This window comes from Toxorhynchites rutilus, chromosome 2 (genome assembly GCF_029784135.1).
Source record: "Toxorhynchites rutilus septentrionalis strain SRP chromosome 2, ASM2978413v1, whole genome shotgun sequence".
Lineage (NCBI taxonomy): Eukaryota > Metazoa > Arthropoda > Insecta > Diptera > Culicidae > Toxorhynchites > Toxorhynchites rutilus.
In genome coordinates, this window is record NC_073745.1 from 320,976,705 (window position 1) to 320,991,163 (window position 14,459).

A 14,459-nucleotide genomic window follows, 5' to 3' on the forward strand; every position below is an offset into this window, starting at 1 on the left:
AAGTAGTGCTGAACACAGAGAGTATGATGTGAGCGTATATGAGAAAGAGAGAGGACGTAGAAGGTCAGAGAGAGAGAGGAGATAGAGAAAAGGGGAGTTGAATGGTAGAACGGATAGCGAGCGGACGGAAATATTTGGTGTGCTGTACAATAAAGTCTGATATAAACTAATTGCAGGAAAACAAGTATTTTTATTGAAGTGTAGACCCGACACATGTAACCGATAACATAACGGAATCCTACGTCAACTATGCGGTCGTGTCTCGGACGCAACCCTCCTGTGATTTTTTGACGTAGGATTACGTCTTTCGGGAACATATTGGGGTACAAATTGAAAATCGAAAATCGAGCACATCGTGAAAATTGTCCAATTTCAAACGCTTATTGCTCAATCATTTAATGATGGATTGATGAAATTTTTGGGTCAATCGATTTCGGCACTCCACAACAATCTTCTATATATATAAAAATGGAGTGCTCGGTTGAGACAACGATACCTCATATCCATATCCCTAACCTGATCCATCCCACAAAAATTGTTGCCCCTCTAACCTCGAGTAAACCGCGAGTAATCGGTCGAAACCTACTAAACATAGATTTAAGTTGAAATTCTGTAAAAACAAATCATGAATTAGTGGCTCCGCAAGGCTCATGCGATTGAGCCTTACAAATAAATGAATTGAAAAAAAAAATAAAAATAAAAATGGAGTGATGTCTGTCTGTCTGTCTGATTCTTATAGACTCGGAAACTACTGAACCGATCGACATGAAAATTGGTATGTAGGGGTTTTTGGGGCCGGGGAAGGTTTTCGTGATATTTTGAGACCCCTCCCCCCTCTCTAAGGGGGGGCTGCCATACAAATGAAACACAAATTTCTGCATTACTCGGAAATTAATCAATCAAACGAAACCAAAGTTGGCATGTGAAAGTTTGTACGGCAGCCCCCTCTCTTAGAGGGGGCTGCCGTACAAATGAAACACAAATTTGTGCATTACCCGAGAATTAATCAAGCAAATTAAACCAAATTAGGCATATGGAAACTTTAGGGTGAAATGAATGTTTCTATGGTGGTTAGATACCCCTCCCCCCTCTCTTAGGGGTGGCTGCCATACAAATAAAACACAAATTTCTGCATTACTCGAGAATTAATCAAGTAAATGTGCGGGACGAAGTTTGCCGGGTTAGCTAGTTTTTTATATTGAAGAAAATAATATATGTCATGAAACTAACTATCGAACAATTGAAAAATCTCAACCCCTATCCCAACGGAATCTGATTTGTCGAAATTGACGACACATGCGGCGGGTCCCTAAGAGAGACATCAAAACCAAGCTGCCTGGGGGAAATCGACATTGCAAATACATGAAAGTAGGGGGCATTTTTGTTCCTACCGAAATGTGTTTCCTAACATTAAAACCAAATCATTATCAAAGAGTTTAACGATGTAATTCTTCAAACATATACAAAAAACAACAGATAGCCTAACGAAATCCTACGTCAACTATGCGGTCGTGTCTCGGACACAACCCTCCTGTGACTTTTTTTTGTATTTTCTTTGGAAAACCCTACCAGCTCAACAAAGTTTGATGTACAGTGGTGCCGTGGCGAACTCACCAAAATGAAGATATGAGTTTTTAAAAATTTATGAAATTCCAATACTTTGTGAAATTGTAACCATTTAAGAAATCTAACTAAAAGAATGGAATCTACATGCGATTCTAAATGAAAAACTTTTTATAACGTTTTATCCTAGAACTTAAGTAAATTATTTTGGAAAAAATGTAAAAAAAAACTATTTTTCGGACCACCCTAAAATTAAAAATTAGTTTTAAGTGTACATATTCAAAACAAATTTCTTTAATAATAAGTTTTAACACCACTGAATGACAACATCTTTTCAGCCAATAAATAATAAATAATTTATGTCAGAAACCAATCTGATTACCTCCATACTATAATATGTTTATATCATTATGAAAATCTAGTTATCCCGCTGCACTATTTTTCCTACGGAGACATTTGTAGGTTGTCCGTTTAATTTCGTTATTCGCGTTGACGACATTGACCTTCGTATTACGAATTGGGGGGAGTGAGCATGACAATATGGATTTGCAGAAGGAATGCGCCCACTCTCAAAATAAAAATTATGAATGAAAATTATTTTTCCCAAATTCAATTGCCAAATGACAATTCCAGAGCGTTTTTGTCAATGAGTGTCTTGATCAGGAGTCACCACCTATAATTAACCAGAACGTCATTGAAGACGGCTGCTATAAACGAAAACACTCTTCCAATCCTAGACCGGACGGTATCCCTTCCGTTATTTTGAAAAAATATGCTGAAAGTTCAGTTTTTAAGAAAGGTTGTAAGAAAGAAGTCCAGAATTACAGAGAGATCGCTTGCTTATATGTAATATCCAAATTAATCGAACTCATCGTCTTGGATTACATCTCGTACACATGCAAGAGCTACATAGCCGAACAACAACATGGATTCATTTCGAAACGATCCACAGTCATAAACCTAGTTGTTTACACCGATTTTTCGGCGGCTTTCGATACCATCAATCATCAGGTAATCATTGCAAAACTTAATCGTCTTGGTTTCAACGGCTCCTTTCTTAGTTGGCTCCAATCCTATTTGGTAAATCGGCAGATGTCCGTCAAAATCGGGGACTCTATCTACAAGCCTTTTGGTGTTACTTCTGGTGTTCCACAAGGAAGTCACTTAGGAACATACATCTTTCTGCTATTCCATCAATTTTGTTCTGGATTGCCAAAAATCATCTTACGCGGACTATTGTAAACTGTACCATTTGATTCGTAGTGTACAAGACGCGGCATTTCTCCAGTCACAAATCGACGTCTTCGCTGCATGGTGTGATATTCCCACCAAATGCACAATCATATCATTCTCGCGTAAACGCACTGCAGTGCACTTCGAGTATTAGCTGCGGGATCGTATATTACAACGTGTCAGTTGTGTCAAGGACCTAGGAGTTATGCTGGACTCTAGGCTACCTTTTCGTGAACACATTGCATATACTGCAACGAAGTCATCTAGAATGCTTGGATTTATGTTTCGTACAACAAAACATACTCGTTCGATACTCGAATACGCATCGATCGTTTGGTCACCATACTACCAAAACAGCATCCTACGTTTAGAAACTATTCTATCCTTGGAATGATCCCAACAACCTCTCCAGTTACGAAGATCGCTGCAAACTCATCGGACAGGATTCTTTGTTTAATCGTCGATACGTTGCCAAAATATGTTTCATCTCCGACCTGTTATTGTCGCATATTGATTGCTCAGAATTTTTACAGCTTGTGAACTTCAACATTCAGCAAAAAAATCTGAGGTCTCACAACTTTCTCCAGATACCGTTGTCACGCACGAACTACGGTTACCATGAGCCAATGTCGAGTATGTGTCGAATATTCAATAGGCACAGTATTGTTTTGATTTCTGTGTATCTCATACAGTACTTAAGAAGCGATACATCACTTTAATAGCAAACACTCCTATTAGCTAATCTATATATATAAAAATAGAGTGATGTCTTTCTGTCTGTCTGATTTTTATGGATTCGGAAACTACTGAGCCGACTGACATGAAAATTGGTATGTAGGGGTTTTTGGGGTCGGGGAAGGTTTTTATGATAGTTCGAGGCCTCTCCCCCCGTGTCTAAAGGGGGGGGGGGGGGGGTTGCAAACACAAATTTCTGCATTATTCGGAAATTAATCAAACAAACCAAACCATATTTGGCATGTGGAGGTTTTAGGGTGCAATAAAAGTGTCTATGGTAGTTAGACACTCCAGCCCCCTCTCTAAGGGGGAGGTGCCATATAAATGAAAGACAAATTTCTGCATAACTCGAAAACTAATCAGGCAAATGGAGCCAAATTTGGCATGTGGAGGTTTTAGGGAGCAATAAATGTTTTGACGTAGGACTACGTCTTTCATTTCTATACCGGGGTGTAAAATCAAAGTTTCGAAAACGAATGCGTTACGCCGGAGACCGAGATTTTGAGCGTTAATAGCTCCTAAACAACTGAACGAAATGGTATGATAAACACTTCATTCGAAAGATAAAATGTCTACGCGTTCTATACTTGTTACTTTTTGATCCAAAAACTTGTTTCAATAGTCTTAAAATTGCTTCCAAAACAGCCTATTGAAATCACCAATCGGTATATAAGCGAGCGCCGCTCGTAAACCCACTCAGTTATGATTGAACAGCGATTGGAGCATGTTGTCGCTGTTGTTGTGAAGCTAATTTCGTTTATCATGAAAGCGCGGATGAACGGTGTCACCAAGAGCCTGTTTGTGCACCCTAGGACAGAAGGGAATCCATCAGGAGGAGAGTGATGCCACAAACGGTTCCCCGGGAAGACATCGCTACACACATACACGCGCGGAATCTTTTCCGTTTGGATGCCATTCAGCATCGAGAAAGTTCCGGAAAGATCTAATCATTTCTGGAAAATAATCTACCAATTCCTCTGGGAATTTAAAAATACATTCATGTGAAAGAGTTTATTTTAATGTTTTCTAACCATATAACACAGCGATCAAATACATTTGATTTTGTAATTTTTCAACCAAGTGTAATTAGCAGGAAAGCTTCTGAAGATTATTCTTCCCCATCAGTAGGATATTTCCGTATCCAATATTGTATGCGCCCGCAATCGATTATTGCTCTGTCGCCGAAAGTTCCGAGCTCAGAGAGTTCATTCCCCTCTAGTTTGCCTCCCAAATTGCCATCGTAAACCACGCCTTCTCTCGATTCAAACACGCACAGAAAGCATACCTAAGCGATATTCTGGTGGTGAGACGCATTCATTTTTCGTGAGGACATCGACAAGACAACATCGTTGCTGAGGATGCTGGACGGCGAAGGATCGAGATCTGCCCTGAAACGCAAGCAGTTTGTTTGAAACTGTGAGGGAGCACAGAGAAGCCGATCCTTCAGGAGAAGAGAAGGTGACCATCGAAGCAGCCGCTACACACACATACACGCACGGAATTCTTTCCGTTTGGATGCCTTTCAGCATCGAGAAAGATCCGGAAAATAATCTGCCAGTTCCTCTGGGAATTTAAAAATACATTCATGTGAAAGAGTTTATTTGAATGTTTTCTATCCACGTAACACTGTGACCAAATATGTTTCAATCAAGTGCTTTTAACAGGTGGTTATCGAATTAGCATTAACCACTGGTGGGCTTCCAGTATCGAGGAAAATGTGGAAATATCTAATCGTTGCTGGAAAATAATCTGCCAGTTCCTCTTTGAATTGAAAATTACATTCAAGCGAAAGAGTTTATTTTAATGTTTTCTATCCATATGGATAATATAATACATTTGGGTTTGTGATTTGTCAATCATGTACAGTTAGCAGGAAAGCTTCTGAAGATTATTCTTCAGAACAAGGTTTTTCGTATCCTATGTTGGATGCATAAAACCTTGTGCCTCCAACGTAACGCTCTCGTTTTCGAAGTCCCCCAAATATTCATTCATTCATTCATTCAGAATGGATTTAGATTCAACTTCAAACGAATGATCTCTAAATCAACGATAGTCCTACGTCACCCTTGCGGTTATACCATAGATATGACAAACTTCCAGTTTTTATGGTGGTTTGACACTCCTTTCCCCTCTCTAAAGAGGGGGTGGGAGGGTGCTGAACAACTTGAGAACTAATCAAACGAATGGAATCAAACTTCGCATATTGAGATTTTAGGGATCGATAAACGTTTCAATGGTAGTTCGACACTCCTCCCCCCTCTTTGAAGGGATGCTCCCATACAAATGAAACACAAATTTCTGCATAACGCGAGAATTATTTTCGGACAACTCTGAAGGGAAATAGGAAAATTCGAAATATTGACAATTACATATTAACAAGCGTTGCTAGTCCATTTGATGTTTGCGGTAACGGAATTGATCTTCGTTCGAAAGTGGAAATCGATTTTAATGTGATAAAACGCACTCTTATGTCGTCTTCTATCTATATAAATAAAAATGGATCGCCGAATGTGTTGATTGTAGGAGTTATTCTCATTCGAACTTTGTGTCTAAACCCACTAGCTAGAGAAATGTGGTAAACAAAGACTTTTATATAACCATTGTATTAGTGATCGATGAGTAGAGAGAATAAAGTGATTCGTTGATTAGTTTAACGATAGCCAACTTGGTCAGTCATGTTTTCCATTTCCTCCCCGAAATCCGAAATATTAAATTGATAAGAGCAAAACTCGAGAAAGGAATTGTCCGATTTAGAGAAGACATCCCTATCATATTTAAGACATTCTATCATATTTTCTGTATCAAACATTTATTCCATGTAACGGGGAAACATGTTATTTGTAAGTGGTTGAAAAATCTTGAACGAAAATTGCGTCTGAAAATAATCTGATATTATAATGTTGAAAAATAATTTTAAAGGGTAGATTAGAAGATCAATCAAAGAACAGTTCTGCGAGGACCCGTGAACGTGCGCTTAGTAAGAAAACGTGGATGTGATAACGTTTGATAAATTATTTGGCTCGATTTGCTTGATCAATTCTCGAGTAATGCAGAAATTTGTGTTTCATTTGTATGGCAGCCCCCCTTAAAGAGGGGGGAGGAGTGTCTAATTACCATAGAAACATTTATTGCACTCTAATACCTCCACATGCCAAAGTTGGTTTCGTTTGCTTGATTAATTCCCGAGTAATGCAGATATTTGTGTTTCATTTGCATGGCAGAACATTCTGGAAGATCTTGGAAGTCTACTGTGTGTTGTTTGTAAACAAAATATAATACGCTTGTGCTCAAGCTCGCTCGTGATTAGTCTGTCACCTTCACGCTTCAAGCAAATAATGGCAGAACATTTTTCTCGGCTTCTTGTTTTATGGAGTTAATCGATTTGGCAATTGAAGCATCCAAATATCGCCATTCTTCAACTTCTTCGATGTTCATAGTACTATCGATAACGATTTTGTCAAAAAAAACGTTATTTCTGCATAATTAACAAAGACAAATGTAACGCCAATATCGATGATTTACAACAAACACATTGAGGGAGATACAATCTTACAATACTTCTTTTTTTTTTCACGCTGGAAATGCAATAACAAAAGAATGTACGACGTCATTTAAGTTCGAAAAATAGCTGAAAAAAGACGGGTGGGTAATGTCGGGGACATAACCGGAGTGACGTAGGACTATACAAAGGGAACAGCTTTTGTTAAATATATATTTTAAATATATTGTTTTATTTTCTTCTCCTACGTGAATACCTACCTATCTACCTGAAAAATGGATTAGTTTACTGTTTACTCTTTATGAACATGTTGATGGTTCTGAAAAGAACCTTTGGTGTTGTGTTTTTGTTATCACTCGATATTCCCATCTTGTTCGGTTAAACCTTCCTGTTTAGCTATTGCGTTTGCCACTCGCCACAGCTTTCACAGTTGGAAAATTTCTTCCTATCCAGCTTGTACATGTTGTTCAGTAAATTACATTTAATGCGACGTGCCGGAGAAACACTTTGCCACTCACTGAAACTAATTGTTGCCTTGATGAGCGCCGAACCGAAGCTGCTCTGTTCTTGATGCGGGTTTTCTGATTGTCGTGAGCAGCTTTGCAAGCCAACTCGAGCACTCCGACGGCCGAAACTCTATAATCGCTGTTAGGTATACTGGTGCTCCGGCACCAATCCGTTCGGCCTAGTTACCTTTGCGGAGCAATCAGTGAATGCGACCAACAGGGAACTGGAGACCTGCACGGTTCGAGTGAGACTTTGCCTTTTCCTTAACTTTTCCTCCTTTGTTACGTCCACGATGTCGATGCCGTACAACCACACGGGTTTACGGTTTGAAAGTAAATAAGATATTTTTTTGGGGTCCGCGTGTTTTATACTCTAGCGCTACACACTCACAGAATAGAGACAAATCGGCAGACTCAGCCAGAGGGGCGAGTCCAACGAGATGAACGAATGAGCGTTAAAAGGGAGCGATGGCAAAATAATACATTCATTACGATTTGTTCGCTCGTTGGATTGCTAAAAAGGGTCCTTTTCAGGATCACAAAATTATCTTCAATCTAAAGAGTTTATTGTTTTGTTATCACTCGATATCCCCATCTTGTTCGACTAAACCTTCCTGTTTAACGATTGCGTTTACCACTCGCCACAGCTTTCACAGTTGGAAAATTTCTTCTCTTCCAGCTCGTGACATGTTGTATAGTAAATTATATTTAATGCGACGTGCCGAAGCACACCTCAGTGTCGCATTGGAGGCGATTTTAACCTGTAATTGAACATTTGCGATGACAGTGGTACAGTGTCGACTTTCAATGTGGGGTCATAATTTGGATCTCTATGTTTACAAAAATGTCCAACTAAATAAGTTGCATTACATGTCCGTCCAATTAGCTTAATTTCGAACTAATTGTAAATTACTGCACTTTCAATCTGGAAACAATTTAAGAATTGGTGAAAATTGAATAATCAGTAAAGTCCCCAACTATCAATGAGCTCAGAACAACTGCCAAATTCAGATACTCATCAGATCCTGGCAAACAAATTATGAAAAAATCAATTTGTGTTTTATTATTATTTTGGATAATGTTTTAGAAAGCATTGAACTGTATTTCCTAAACTCTTTTTTGGAAGGTTTAATGGCCCTGAAAAGCGCCTTGTTTTATGGAATGGTTCCAATTTCGAAAACTTTGTACTCGTGGTTTTGAAAAAAAAAACATTTCGAATGCCCTCGATGCTGCCTTGTTCTGGATTTGCCACCAAAGCAGTTTGTATAAAGAACAAACTTTTTTCTTCTGCTATCTGATGCCGTTTTGCGATTGCGTTTGCCACTCGCCACTCGTTGCAACTGCCTGTTGTCTTGATGTCCACCGAACCGAATGTGTTCTGTTCCGAATGCGGGTTTTCTTATCGTCGCGAGCAGCTTTGCCAGCTAACTCGATCACTTCGGCGGCCGAAACTATATAACGCCGGCTAGGTGGACTGGTGCACTGGTACTAACGCGCTCGGCCTAGCTACCCTTGCGGGGAACTCCAGATCAACACGGTTCGAGCGGGATTTTGCCTTTCCCTTCACTTTTCCTCCTTTGCCATGGTCAGACATGGTTACTTGGGTTGGTTTGTTGATGTGTTGTGATGCGAACCGATGTGGTGTACGGTTTGAATGAGAATGATCGTTACGGCAGCGGAGCGGGGATTTTTAAGCTGACTGGCTGGCTCGAGAATTACGCATGTGTGAGACTGCGACCAATGTTTCGTTAATTTTTTTCTTTTTCTTTTCCAATCGTGCTTCATTCTATTTCGCTGCTGCTCTGGTTGTCCGTTTTGGCCGGTACGATTTGAGGAGCACAAAATGGACCAATCAAAAATGGGCACATAGTGCATTTGGACAACGCTTGATATTTCACAATTATTCAATTATTTATCTCAAGAAAAATGAAATGTTATTCGTTATGATAGATGCGTAGATATATTTCCTACCAATTGATGCAAAAACCTTTGCGATCTATTGAGAAACGCTCGAGTTATAAGCTTGCATTTTTTCCTACTTGTTCAGTGCCTAGATTTCCATTTCACCCCCTATATCTTCCGGTTAGACGTAGTTCTACGTCAAAAAATATAATTCGATAGATGTTCCTTCGTGGTATTATCATATCGTTCTCGAGGAAATCTGTCTTCTCAACGTAATATTATTCGCGTCACCATGGGTCACGGTAGAAGATCTGAACAGCGCTAATTGTTTAATTATTTAACTGTAAATTCAACTCTATAGAATTCATATATAAAACATTCACCCAAGCTGATGAGCATCCAGAGAAAAAAGACGCATTACCCTTCGTCCGACTTTTGTCATCTCTCTCCCCAGAACGCAACACTCCGACTGCCCGTGAAATTTCTAAAACAATGCCCTGGCTAAATCGCACTTCCCGCAGACGACAATCTGTCATACGCCCCAGCGAAGGCCGCGGAGAGCGTTTCGGCATTTCCATATTGTGTGAACCTTCTTCCGCTCGATTCACACCCAGATTCTAAACACTCGGCGCGCGTTAATTTGAATGGACAGTGTTTAGCGAAGTTCAACCGCCGAAGTCCACTGCATACAACAGACGGATGAATATGTTAAAAGTTCAAAGCCGTCGGTTCATTTTTTTCTCCCTCATTTTTGTATTATAAAACAAATATCGCGATGACCGAGAGTGAGGTGAACACAATGGAAAGCCATAGCTCAGGCTTCGAGAGGCTTTTCAGGTAGTTATTACCCGAAACTGTTCCGTTTTTGTTCGTGCGCTTTCGGACGAGGAAATTCGCACAGAGTTCAAGTTCAATGTTTATGTGGCCTCCCCCGCAATGCAAGAGTGGACCGAGAGGGTCACCGAACGGTGAGCGTTGGAATCGGGGTTCTTTTTCTGGTTTGATGTTTTAGGTTTCGGTGCAGTGAATGGTGGGAAGTTAAAAGTGAGATGAACATGTCCCATATTGTCTAGTGGTTAGGATATCCGGCTCTCACCCGGAAGGCCCGGGTTCGATTCCCGGTATGGGAAGTTCTTTTTTTGTTTCCAAGAGAAAGTAGGATAAATTTTTTAAAAATCACGAGGAGCCCTGTCCCTGAATCGTGAAAAATCTTCTCCCACCACAAATCGCCATTTTATGTGTCGCGCATAAGCACTTCGTCTTCATCTATTCAAAACATGGTTGATGCTCGGAGAGCAGACGCAAATTTGTTTCCAAACTCGAAAATAAAAAGTTATCTTCGCAAGTTATCTACTAATTTTGTATGATGAGGATGGATGATGAATCGAGTGTTTGCGCTCGCGTGTCCTCATGCCATCCATTTTCCACGACGATTAGTGCGAAACACTTCTGCTCCGAAAAACGCGAGTATAGGGAAATAATGATGTTGCATATGACAGCACAGAAAATGATTAACTTTTGCTATGGGAAAAAGTTCTGTCTTATTGTGTGATATTGTGAATAGAAACAATAACTTTATTAGGTTATATTATGTTAACGTGGTACGACACGTATTCTCAGACTAGTCTTCTAAGGATCATCACAAAGAAAACTTCGTGGAAATGGTTGAGTTACCACAGCGGGATTGACGAAGGAATCCGAAATCACCACTTGGACCGATAATGCGGGGGAGTAGATTTTGTATGAGGTCAACTATTCTCTATCAGATTAGTCGACCCTAAGGCAGTTTTAAATTGCTAAAAATTGAATGAAATTTTTTTCTTTGCTATAAGTACGCTGTTCTGACCCCAATTTAAACTATTTTCTATCAATTTTCAGATATTCTCACCAAAACTTGCCATTATAATATAAAATTATCTTTAAACACAATTTGTGTATGATATTTTTTTACTACTTGCAAGCAAAAGTGATTTTAGTTTACCTAGAGTACTAATTTGGTTTGGTAAAAATAATTTTCATTCATAATTTTTATTTTAAAAGCACGTTTATGTCTTTTGCAAACCCATATTGTCATGCCTGCTCCCCCATTTCGTAATACGAAGCTCAATGCCGTCAAACCGGATTGAAAGCATGGTCCAGATTGAACGATACAAGCTTAAGACGCGTATATATCAGCTGTTGTGATAGCATCGTGTCGTGTTATCGTTGTCCGTTTTCTTCTCCTTTCGCCGAGATGGAAAATCGATAGAGACTCTCCTGCCACTATTTGCTCATTGATACGAACGAAAGCTTGTGTAAACCGTCGTTGCAGAGCGAGCATTTCTCCCTTGAGGCGGTTGATGGTTACTAGCATTCCCGGATTTTGGTAATAGCCGTCGTATTCCCGTCGTAGCTGCGTATACAGCGTTTGCTGCGCGTGATGAAACTCGTCATGAACTTGTTTTGATTTCCATTTGAAGAAGCTGGTTAGTTTTGGCTTTCCGTATAACAGCCACCATTCCATCCAGCTACCATAGCTACGCCTTTGGCGTGTCCAGAATTGCCATCGTGTCTGGAGCTCCGTTATGTTCTCGTTGGTGAGAAGATTGGGTCGAAGTGACCAAAAACCACGCCCGTGAGGTTGTCCGAGGTTTGGTAGACATATCCGTGATGTTAATGCCATGTGATCAGAAAACAAGCATGCATGTGTATGTACATTTCGTAATTGTTCACACAAACCTCTGCTTACATATATACGATCTAGGCGTGAGGAAGAGTTAGACGTGATATATGTATGTCCGACGTCATTTCTGCGCAGTTTCAGCCACACATCATGCAGCTGTAGCTGTTGGACGGTAGTCTGAAGAGAGGGACTCATGTTGTATCCCGTCGAATCACATTGCCGTATGACGCAGTTGAAGTCGCCAGCCAAAATAACATGATCGGTACGATGACGAAGGTAGAAGGCGATCGTATCATTGAAAAATGGTTCTCTCTGGGCACGATGAGCCGAGCCGGACGGAGCGTACACGCAGCGTAGTATTGTGAATACGCAGAGCTACCAATCACCCGTCCAAACTCGTCTCCACACGTGAGAATTGGATGTAGTCTTTCAACGCGATGGCGTTGCCCCTTCTCATGTGATCAACATTAGCTATGACGTTGTAGCCAGGGAGAGTAATTTGCTCCCTTTCTATTTCTTGAATGAACACGATGTCAAGCTCCATTGTTCGGATGAACGTTTGAAATGCGTTAATTTTTGTGGTGTTCGTGATCGTGTTTACGTTTACGGTCGCAATATTGTAGCTGATGAAGATGCTTATTTCAGGAGAGGTCATTGTCCTGTAGGTCATCGCCATCATCACAGCGCATTTTTTGGTGCTTCGTGTTGAACGTCTGCTACATGTTGATGAGTCTGTCTCATTCCCGTTCGTTCTGCAAATGTGATTTGCGAATAACTTTGGTCCATGGCTCGTTTACGGTTTCGTGGTCTTGTTGCACATTTGTGGGTATAGCGATGTCATAGAAATTTTCGCGCTGAACTAAAACAACAGGAGGAGGCATTGTGCTGCTTGTAGACATGTCTGTATCTGTTGATGCTGTTTCTGCTGCTTTTGTGCCACTCGCCTTCGCAGCCCGATTGTGGAGTTAATGGTTTCGTACGTTGGGGCTTTGTGTTTTTAGCAACGTCTGCATAGGAGGAGCTGTTCGCTGCCAGTTTTTGGACAAGTAACTTTTTGTTCTACACACACGAAACGCCGTTGTGAATAAATTCACTGCAATGTCGGCAGGTTTGTTGTTGACCATAGTATGATATGAGTGTCGTTTCACCATCGATGGTAACGTAGGATGGTATATTTTTGTTCACCGTCATCCTCACGATACGAACGCTGGTCGGCAGCCCAGTGAAAAAATGCTTCTCGTCCCACACCTCTTCTCGAATGGATAATACTTCTCCGTATACACAGAGTCAATCTTTTGATTCGATACATCTTCGGAAAGATTGAATATTTTTACTTCTACCGCTCCATCCTCCATTTTTAGACGTAGTACATATGCCTTTCCGTCTACTGTAATTTCGTGCGTGTTGTCATTCTCCTCAACGACTTTTAGTGCAACTTCGAGAGAAGTAGTTTTAACGAAAGCGATCCCGAGATTGCGGCTATACTGAATCCGCTTTATCTCCTCACGCTTCATATTGAGCGTTACACCGACAAAACGGTGAACTTCCTCAGACGATGGCTTTTTCGGCACATTCGCATAATCGATGCGAAATGTGTTTTCGGGGCGTTTCATCGCGGACATCGCGATAGCACACGAAAACTCTCGTAAACTTTTCAAAATAACAGCAGAACACGAAACGCGTCTGTTCAACTCGGGAGTTGAGCGCTAGCTTTACTTGATAATTTCGAAGCGAGACTTAAAATACCTGGGGGTGCAGATCGACGATCGACTGAACTTCAACAGTCACGTCAACTACGCTTGTAAAAAAGCAACGAAGACAATCAATGCACTGACCAGAATCATGCCCAATAATTCTGGCCCAAGCAGCAGCAAGAGGCACCTTTTGGCTAGTGTCTCCTCATCGACATTATGATACGGGGGTCCAGCCTGGATCGCAGCGTTAGAAACTCAGCGGAACACGAGGATGCTGAATAGTACGTACCGGCTCATGGCGATGCGAGTCGTGAGTGCGTACAGAACCATATCAACAGAAGCGGTCTGCGTCATAGCCAGGTTGGTCCCCATCGACATCATCTTGGCGGAGGACAGCGAGTGCTATATGAGGAGGGGAACCAGAGGAATCCGGAAGCTAATGAGGGCGGAGCCGATGGCTAGGTGGCAGCAAGAGTGGAGTGCGGCTCAAAACGGCAGATGGACGCACAGGCTCATACCGACACTAATGGGCTGGGTAAACAGGAAACATGGAGAGGTGAATTTTTTAACGCAGTTTTTGTCTGGTCATGGCTGCTTCAGGCAGTATCTGCACCGGTTTGGACATGCAAGATCGCCTCTTTGTCCGGAGTGCGGAGAAGTGGAGG

General features: G+C 41.0%; 1 protein-coding gene and 1 non-coding gene across 2 annotated transcripts in view; one reads left to right on the forward strand and one right to left on the reverse strand.

Annotated features, from left to right (window-relative positions):
• The window catches only part of LOC129765055 (terminal nucleotidyltransferase 5C), a 365,409-nt gene that overhangs the window by 132,347 nt on the left and 218,603 nt on the right, over positions 1-14,459 (reverse strand). The window lies entirely within an intron of this gene.
• On the forward strand, positions 10,497-10,568 carry Trnae-cuc (transfer RNA glutamic acid (anticodon CUC)). Its single transcript has one exon. It is a non-coding gene; the product is annotated as a tRNA-Glu (tRNA).